Source organism: Orycteropus afer, unplaced genomic scaffold (assembly GCF_000298275.1).
Source record: "Orycteropus afer afer isolate SDZICR_OR568_19922 unplaced genomic scaffold, OryAfe1.0 scaffold00252, whole genome shotgun sequence".
Classification (NCBI taxonomy): domain Eukaryota; kingdom Metazoa; phylum Chordata; class Mammalia; order Tubulidentata; family Orycteropodidae; genus Orycteropus; species Orycteropus afer.
The window spans coordinates 4948964-4958965 of record NW_006921839.1 but is presented as its reverse complement, the minus strand read 5'-3'; the positions used below and the strand labels follow the sequence as shown (position 1 = coordinate 4958965).

Genomic DNA, 10002 nt, shown 5'->3' with positions numbered 1-10002 from the left:
AAAAAAAAAGCTTTCTGTTCCTGCAGTCCTCTTGGGCCACATTCCCATAGGAGTTTTTTTTTTTTTTTTTGGTTTTCAATCTGCTAGAGATTAGCCCCTCAGGTATCTCTCTCCCTCCAGAATTTTCTTTTCTTTCTTTCTTTCTTTTTTTTTTTTTTAGGTACAGTGTTCTTTATTGATGGTACATGACAAGGTTGGGCTCTCTAAGCCCCTCCCCTTCTTTAGGGGGTCTGGATGGAAACTATAGCATATGGGAGATTCTCAGTGTGTCAGGGATAGAGTTGGGGTAAGGACTCCCCAGCAGCCAAGGGTTTCTCTCTTCCTCTAGTGCTAGTGCTGGGGCTGGTGGTCCAGGAGGCTCTTATTCCTTGGAGGCCATGTGGACCATAAGGTCCACCACCCTGTTGCTATAGCCAAATTCATTATCATACCAGGAAATGAGTTTAACAAAGTGGTCGTTCAGGGCAATGCCAGCCCCAGCATCAAAGGTGGAAGAGTGGGTGTCACTGTTAAAGTCACAGGAGACAACCTGGTCTTCAGTGTAGCCCAGGATGCCCTCTAGGGGACCCTTCTTGATGTCATCATATTTGGCGGTTTTCTCCAAATGGCAGGTCAGGTCCACAACGGACACATTGGGGGTGGGAACACAGAAGGCCATGCCAGTGAGCTTCCCATTCAGCTCAGGGATGACCTGGTCCATAGCCTTGGCAGCACCAGTAGATGCAGGGATGATGTTCTGGGCAGTCCCATGGCCATCACACCACAGATTCCCAGAGGGGCCATCCACAGTCTTCTGGGTGGCAGTTATGGCATGGACCCCGGTCATGAGTCCTTTCACAATGCCAAAGTTGTCATGGATGACCTTGGCCAGGGGGCCAAGCAGTTGGTGGTACAGGAGGCATTGCTGACAATCTTGAGGGAGTTGTTATACTTCTCATGGTTCACACCCATCACAAACATGGGGGCATTGGCAGAAGGGGCAGAGATGATTACCCTTTTGGCACCACCCTTCAAGTGAGCCCCAGCCTTCTCCATGATTGTGAAAATGCTGGTAGACTCTACAACATATTCAGCACCAACATCACCCCACTTGATGCTGGTGGGATCTCACTCCTGGAAGATCGTGATATGCTTCTCATTGATGACAAGCTTCCCATTCTCAGCCTTAACGGTACCATGGAACTTGCCATGGGTGGAATCATACTGGAACGTGTAGACCATGTAGTTGAGGTCAATGAAGGGGTCATTGATGGCAACAACATCTACTTTGCCAGAGTTAAAAGCAGCCCTGGTGACCAGGCGCCCAATACAGTCAAATCCGTTTACTCTGACCTTCACCATCATGTCTCACGGAAGCAGCTGGGACTGCACAAGAGGGTGCGTCTGTCTGTTGAATGGGGAGGAGCAGAGAGCCCAGAATTTTCTTCTTTAGCAATCATTTCAACTGGCATCTTCTATTGGAACAAGCTATCAGGGTCTTCCATCCCAAGTAATTATCAAAACATTTCATCTGAACAATGAACATGCAGTATTTTCAAAATATTGTCATCACCACTACCACCACTGTTATCGTAAATTTTAAAAAGAAGAGATACGACTCATTGTGGTGGTTATGTTTGTGTGTCAACTTGGCTGGGCCTGGTTGAGTGGCCGGGCAGCTGGTGGTAGTTATTCCCCATGGTGAGACTGGCAATTAACTCCATGGTGGGATCTACCACAAACAGCTGAGTAGCTGCTTTGGGTATGTGGTCTGCTTCCTGTACATAAGAAGCAGCTTTGGGAATGGTCTCTAGCTTACGGCACAATTGAATCCTGCGTGTAGCTGTGTCATTGCTCAGCAGCCTGCCATGCTCTGCCAATCTTGGGACTTTCAATGGACTTGAATTAATGGCCTGCCATGTGGTTTGGTAACGTCAGACCTGTGCCTTTTACTTGTCAACCTTGGGCTTGTCAGTCTCAGCAGCCAAAAGCTGTCTGTGTGAAGAAAAGCCTCTAGCTCCAGTGGGCCAGGAGCAGGAGGCAGAGCTGAAGCCCAAGGTTGAGGGTTTTCATCCAGCCCCTAGAGTTTGGCACTTTGAACTCTGACTTCTAGCCTCCCAAACTGTAAGAGAATAAACTCCTGTTTGTTTAAGCCATCACAGTGGTATATTTTCTATCAGAGTGGCACTAGGTAACCAGAACACTCATTTTCTCTTTCAGGAATCCAACTAGAGTTAGGGATATTAGGAGAGAGTGCTTGTTTACTCTCTCCTCCTTAAGATGCTCTAACAACAGTGACTGCTCAATCAGAGTGTGTGTGGACTGACAAATATCAACATGTGTCCCTTCTGCATTTCTAGCCACCTCAGAGATTCCCATTTATAGACATATTATATCTTTCCTTCACTTATCCTCCTTTCTCTTTTATAGGCTAGATTCTTGGGTCTAGAAATACCCAAGAGCTAGTTCAGGTTTTTGAGAATTTCCTCCTCCTACCATTGGGTGTTCAGGTGCTCAGAATTCTTTTCCCTTTTTCCATGGCTCTTTATCCCAGCAAAGAGGTGCTCATCTTTTCTTTATCAAATCTCTCATTTTGAATCTTAGTGGAATTCTTAGTCCTTCAGCATTCATAGAATCCCCAAGGAAGACAAATATAATACAATGTTTTAAGGTGCATTCTAATCCCTACATAAAGAGTAGACTGGAATTCTATCTTTCTACTCTTGTGATGCATCTCTTAATCAGGAATCCAAATATTATTATTTTGTACTTACCAGCTACCAGTGGCCATTGACCTCATTTCAACTTATGAGAACTCTGTGTGTGCCAGAGTAAAATTATGCTCCATAGAGTTTTTAATGATGGATTTTTAGAAGTAGATTGGCAGTCCTTTATTCCAAGGCATCTCTGGGTAGGCTTGAGCCTCCAACCTTTTGGTTAGCATCCAAGTTAACTGTTACTACCACACAGGAATGTAATTTTGTAGTTAGAAGTCTGGAAATGAATTAGCATAGTTATTTTGAGTTTATGGACATTTTAAAAAATATCTCATGTGGTGCTTCTACAATCCAGGGAGGTGAATACTATTACTGCACTTCAAAGACATATCCTGGAGTTTGAGAACAGGCACTGTGTCTGTTTTCACCATTGTACACACACTTGGCAGAGTATGTGGCACTTAGTAGGTTTTCAATAAATATCTGCTAAATAAGAAAGAATGAGAAAATTGCCATTCTGAAATAAAATGAAATTAATATTTACTGAATTTTCATTATGGGCTGGTCACAGAGCTTAATATTTTCAACTATATTTTATCATATGATATTTCCATGAGCTTGCCCAAGTTCCATAGCTACATAATATAAGCAGATGGAGTCTAACATTCACCTGAATATTAATGGTACTTTTCCATTGAGTGCCTTAGTATATACAATGCAGACTCTTTCTGTATCGGTTTGCCTTGCTGTGCACCTTTTTGCTTAAAAGATTATTTCTAGATCTTGGATCTGAATTCACATAATACAGATGCATTAATTAAAACATTATGGATACAGAAATAACTTAGAAGGGGCAAAGGGTAAAATTTTTGGTTATTTCTGAGAAATGAAAAGAATAAATAGCAGGAATGATTGTATTTAAAAAGATTTTTTCCCTAAAGAAATGATCTTCATTCTAAGATTTGCAGACATTCCAGGAGTCACATGTCAAGAAAATAAGAATAAATACAACAGTCTCTGTTAAGTCTCATTAGGTTATATCTATTTTATTAAGAAAATGTTTTAATTTTATCTAGTAGAGACCTCATCTTGACAGCTTCAAATGTATTTGCTGTAAGGATTTATCATTGTCTTGATGGACCAAGGGATAGGCCTGTGAGAGAAGAGAGAATGAGTTCCATGAAATGCACAAGCTTGGTGGGAGGATAAAGAGTCAGCAGAGATAGAAGGTATAGTATTTTAGATTAGCGGTCATTCCTTTTCCTATGTTTCTACCTTTCTCTCCTTTCTCTTTTCCTTTAGAACTTGAATGTTATTGTTGTTGTTAGGTGCCATTGAGTCAGCTCTGACTCATAGCAACCCTATGCACAGCAGAATGAAACACTGCCCAGACCTGTGCCAGTCTCACAATCCTTGCTATACCTGAGCCCGTTGTTGCAGCTACTGTGTCTATCCACCTTGTTGAGGGCCTTCCCCTTCTTTGTTGACCCTCCACTTTACCAAGCATGATATCCTTCTCCAGGGAATGGTTCCTTCTGACAACTTGACCAAAGTAGCCGAGACGAAGTCTGGCCATTCTCGCTTCCAAGGAACATTCCAGCTGCACTTCTTTCAGGATAGATTTGTTAGTCCTTTTAGCATACCATGGTACTCTTAGCATTCTTCTCCAACACTGCACTCAAAAGCATCAACTCTTCTTTGGTCTTCCTTATTCATTGTCCAGGTCTCATATGCATAAGAGGTGATTGAGCATACCATGGCTTGAGTTAGGCACACCTTAGTCTTCAAGGAGACATCTTTGCTCTTCATCACCTGGAAGAGCTCTTTTGCAGCAGATTTGCCCAATGCAATATGTCATCTGATGTCTTGACTGAGACTGCTACTGGTGTTGATTGTAGAACCAAGTAATATGAAATCCTTGACAACTTCAATCTTTTCTCCATCCATCCTGAAGCTGTTTATTGGACCAGTTGTAAGGATTTTTGTTTTCTTTATGTTGAGGCATAATCCATACTGCAGTCTGTAGTTTTTAATCTTCATCAGTAAGTGCTTAAAGTCATTCTTACTTTCAGCAAGCAAAGTTGTGTCATCTGTGTATCTCAGGTTGTTAATGAGTCTTCCTCCAATTGTTATGCCACATTCTTCTTCATATAATCCAGCTTCTTGGATTATTTGCTCAGCATGCAAGTTGAATAAGTATGGGTAGTATTTCCCATTGCCAGTCCTGGCCTGCAGATATAACCACTACAGAACTCCTCAGAGATACTGTGCTCCCTCATGAACATATTTCTCAAAGACTCAGTGCAAGGAGTGTCGAATGGACTGTCCCAGGAGACTAGGTTAGGAGGAGAGGTGAAAAGGACTTATCTGATAAATCAATTGCAGCATTCCAAATTCCTTAAATCTTTAGATATTTCTCCCTAGTAAAACTCAGCAAACCATACAGCCCACAAATTGGCTGCCCATATTGTAAATAGTTTTATTGGGACATAGATATATCCATTCGCATAGTTACTTATTTTCCAGGGTTGCTTTTAGGGTAAAATCGCAGAGTTGAGTTGTGACACAGACTGTATGCCCACAGCTGAAAACAATTACCATTTGGCCTTTTAAGAAAAGTGTGACATGCAAATCCCTATCATTATACTGAGGAAGTTCTGGTATCTAAATTCATTCAGTGTAAATCACTTTCAGGCCTAGGTTTCAGAAAACTAACCAATTAACCAGTTAGAGTCTTGTCCTTCTGCTCAAACTAGCACATCAAATCCCTAATCTCTGCTTAGCGCACCTATGTGAATAAATTATGTCCATTCAACCTTATATTTCTTTAAATAAATCCAACACTTTTAAGATCCAATCTTATACATGTTCATCAAGCTTCTGTCAATTACAATTTAGCAAAATATTTCAGTTATTTTGGTGTGTGTAGCACTCACTCATGGGTCACATTTTGTAGCTGACTCCCTGGAACCATCCTTAACAATGTTTATAAAACAAACAACAATGAGAGGTGATGGAGGTAGTTACTGAAGAGGACCAGTACTGCCCTGAAAGGCTGTGATCTATAATAATTACTCCAGACAAAAGGAGATTAATCTCTTCATGGAGGGCACATGTTGATTTGCTTGTCAAAGAAAGCTGCTCAGAATTTGGGGGTTCAAAGTCATCTGCTTTCTCAGAATATGCTCATGTCTTTTCTTCCTTATTTTTAGGACCTCACTCTTTTCCAATTAATGCTCTAAAAAATTCTGAGAAGTAGTAAGTTTAAATTGCATTGCAATTCAGGTATCCACATGATTAGATTTCAGATTTGGTTTTTCAGAGATCTCTATTCTCTGGCTATAGGAGATAAAGAACCTCAGGCCTAAGACACTGAAGGCTGGCAGTTCAAACCCAACAGCCACTCCTCTGAAGGAAGGTTGAACAATCTACTTCTGTAGTGATACTGCCTCGGAAACCCAAGGAGGGGTCTTTATGAATCGGGTCCAACTCGATGGCATATAACAACAACAACAATAGAAGTTTTATCATTCCTTACCAAGACCTTGAGCTGGGAAGTTAAAATCTTAACCTCATTATTTTTTTTCTTCAAATTTTGTAATACATTTAGAAACAGATGAACTACTCCAAGATGATTTTACTCTCATTTCTACTAAATTGTTCATGGCAGCAACTATTTGAACACACAAATCTTTCTACTGTTAATTGACTCCAGATACTAAGGTGATATTTTAAGTATTTGCCTTTCTACTGTCTGCCATTGACTGCCATTGTCCCATTTGCCACTAGCAACAAGACCATTAATGTCTTTAAATCTATTCAGATTAGAGAACCAAGTCTTAGGTACAAAGAATTGAATATGTCAGGAAGCAGAGCTATCATGCATGTTATGGGAATAAGAGATTTATTATAAGAATCAGACTTTGCACAATTTTGGAAGAAGTTGGAGAAGTGAGGGTACAGGAAGGAAATTTGGAGGATCAGAGAAAGAAGCATTAACCAGGTGGCCTGACACTCTGTGGCAGGTAGACAAGTTAGAGCTTGCAGAGAAATCATGAGGCCAAGTATATTCAGCTGCCAATGTGGACAGTGGAAGGTGCTCATAGCTACTGCCTCTAAGACTCTGCAACCAAGCAGCTGTGGTGGTCCTGGGGCCATTAGTGGTCATCCAGCCAATATTTGGAAGAATGATCTGGATATGAAATGGGATAGAGTGAGAATGAGCTGGGGAAGTGAACATGCATGAGGGAAAATTAGAGGTTTAGAATCAATACAACCTTCCCAGTTTCATCACTTGCTACTGTGATGGCAGAAACATAACTAATCAGTGGCATAGTGCCTAAGGCATTTGACCCCTAACTAAAAGACTGGTGGTTCAAACCCTCTAGCCACTCCTCTGAAGGAAGATTGGGCAATTTACTTCTTTAAAGACACTGCCTCGGAAACTCAAGGAGGGGTCCCTATGAGACTCAACTCGATGCCAGTGAGTTTGGTTTTTGGTTTTACTGTTCTAGTTGTAAAATGTTAATAAAATATCTCCCTCAAGAGGTTGCTTGCATGTCCTGTAACTATTTTTTTTAAAAAAAACTAAACCCTCATGACCATTTTTAAGCTGACAGTGAAAATTTTCATCACAAGTTAAAATAGTTGTAAAAAATGTGATTTCCAGCATACTTTCATTATTGATGTTTGATACGAAAATTGTAAGAACATTCTTTTCATTGTATCAATCCAGTATATTTAAAATACTATAGTGGCTTTATGTTCACCTCCATCAATTTAAGTAAATATATGAATAAGCTCTTCTTTAACAACCAGAGATTTTACGTTATTCCATGTTCTCCATGAACTCATATTTCCATTCCATTTCTCCCACAAATTTTTATCCTAACATAATATATTTTTATGCTTGAAGGTCTTTTATTGATCACACTTTATACCTTTCAGCAATAATAATATGTATATAAATTAATTTTTTTTACAAGATCTGTGACCATAAGTCCTAAGTGTTCATTTTCTTTCATTTGGATTAAGTGACCATTACGATTATTATTGGTACATTATTGATAACAGTTTTAAGTACATTATAGAATTTGATGAACAAACTTAAAAAATAAACTTTAGTTAGAAATGCACATCTTAATATGTGCATAAGGAGCCCTGATGACACACCATTAAGCTCTAGAATATTAATTGCAAGTTTGATGGTTCCAACCCACCTAGTGACTCCTCTGGAGAAGGATCCATTGACCTGCATCCTAAAGATTGTTGTTGTTGTTAGGTGCTGTTGAATTGGCTCCCACTCATAGTGACCCTATGTTCAACAGGACAAAACAATGCCCAGTCCTGAGCCATCCTCACAGTCTTTGCTATGCTTCAACTCATCATCCCAGCAACTGTGTCAATCTGTCTTGTTGAGAATAATGTCCTGGAACTGTAGTGCCTAAAGCATTTGACTGCTAACCAGAAGGCTGGTGGTTCAAACCCACCAGCCACTCCTTGGAAGGAAGACTGGGAAATATACTTCTGTAGAGATACTGCCTCGGAAACATGAGGTAGGGTCACTATGAGTTGGAATAAACTTGACGGCAGTGAATTTGGTTTGTTTTTGGTTACTTTACCAAGCGTGATATCTTTCTTCAGGGAATGGTCCTTGCTGACAACATGGCCAAAATATGTGAGATGAAGTCTGGCCATTCTTGCTTTAAGAGGGATTCTGCTTATGGCGATTCCTTCAAAAGTTGGAAATACAAATACCATTTGACCCAGCCATCCCATTACTAGGTATATACCCTAAAGAAGTGAGAGCCATAAAAAGAACAGATATATGCACGCCGATGTTCATCGCAGCACTATTTACAATAGCCAAAACTTGGAAACAACCTAGATGTCCAACAACTGAGGAATGGATAACCAAACTTTGGTACATTCACACAATGGAATACTATGCAACGCTAAAGAATAATGTAGAATCTGCAAAACACCGCATAACGTGGATGAACTTGGAGGACATTATGCTGAGCGAAATAAGTCAGTCACAAAAGGACAAATATTGTATTAGTCCGTTATTGTGAAAGTTAAGGAAACGTTTATATATTGGGGGACATTTTCTTTGTTGGTACCAGGGGTGGGAGGGGAGGGGAGGGAATGCTGTTAGATAGATAGAGATAAATATTGATTTGGGTGAAGAGAAGGGCAATGTACCAAATGTGAGTGACCAATATGGCAGCATTGAGGATGAGAAAGACATAGAGAGTTACATGGGCAGTACAGACAACGGGTATGAACCCCTTTGCATATGTGGTGCTGAGTTGTCAGTGAAGGCAAACATGGGTGTGGGGACGGATAGATGGGTGAACAAGCTAAACAATTAGGTATGTCTAAATGGAGAGTGTGTCCAAGATCATATATAGGGTTGGCAGACAATGGGCCTGTGAGTTCATGTGAATGATCAGAATTCCCAAGTGTATAGTGGAGCTGACAAGGGGCAAGGTTGTGGTCATTACTTGGTCACAGCCAGCTACCCAGAGGGACCGAGTAGTTGATCCTGTGGGCTTGGGACCATGGTCGCAGGGGACATCAAGCTCAATTGGCATAACATACTATATAAAACATTGTTCCACCTACTACTTTGGCGAGTAGCGACTGGGACCTTAAAACTAGGAAGCTGCCATCTAGATGCAATAATGGGTCTCTCCTCGTCAAGAAGAAAGAAGAAAACCAAAATTAATGGAAACAATCAGTCCTAGCGACTGGTACACCATCCGATCTGCAACCTATATAACTATGAGACCAGAAGAACTAGATGGTGCCCAGCTACCACTGCCATCCACTTGGAAGGGATGTAGGAGATCCTGCATAAAGAGGGAGAACAATGTGGTACAAAACTCAAAATCATTTGGAGGCAAAAAAAAAAAAAGAAGGTGGGGACCAGGTTTGCTGGTCCAATAGAGCCTGGTGTAATCACTGAGACTATGGCCCCTGGCTGCCCTTCAGGTCTGGAATTGAACCCACAACTGTGGTTTCCAGCCAAACAAAGTACAGGGATGTGAGTTAAACATTTACCTCAAGTGGACACATGCCCTGGAGAGCACAATCATGGGAGAAGGAAGGGCTGCTTATGCACAGGGAGATAGCTCAGGGTGCAGAAGAGTATGAAGGGATGGACACTGGGAGGAGGTAGCTATGGGGAGGAAGTGGGAGGGGAGCTGCTGCATTGTAAATTTTGGTCAATGACATGAGACAAAGTATATGTGAACTGCTGTATGAAAAGTGAATTTACTCTGTAAATCTTCACCCAAATCCT

General features: G+C 41.0%; 1 pseudogene; it reads right to left on the bottom strand.

The window, feature by feature from the left end:
• Positions 1 to 361: 361 nt before the first annotated feature.
• On the bottom strand, positions 362 to 1341 carry LOC103204541 (annotated as a pseudogene).
• Between the last annotated feature and the right edge of the window lie 8661 nt (positions 1342 to 10002).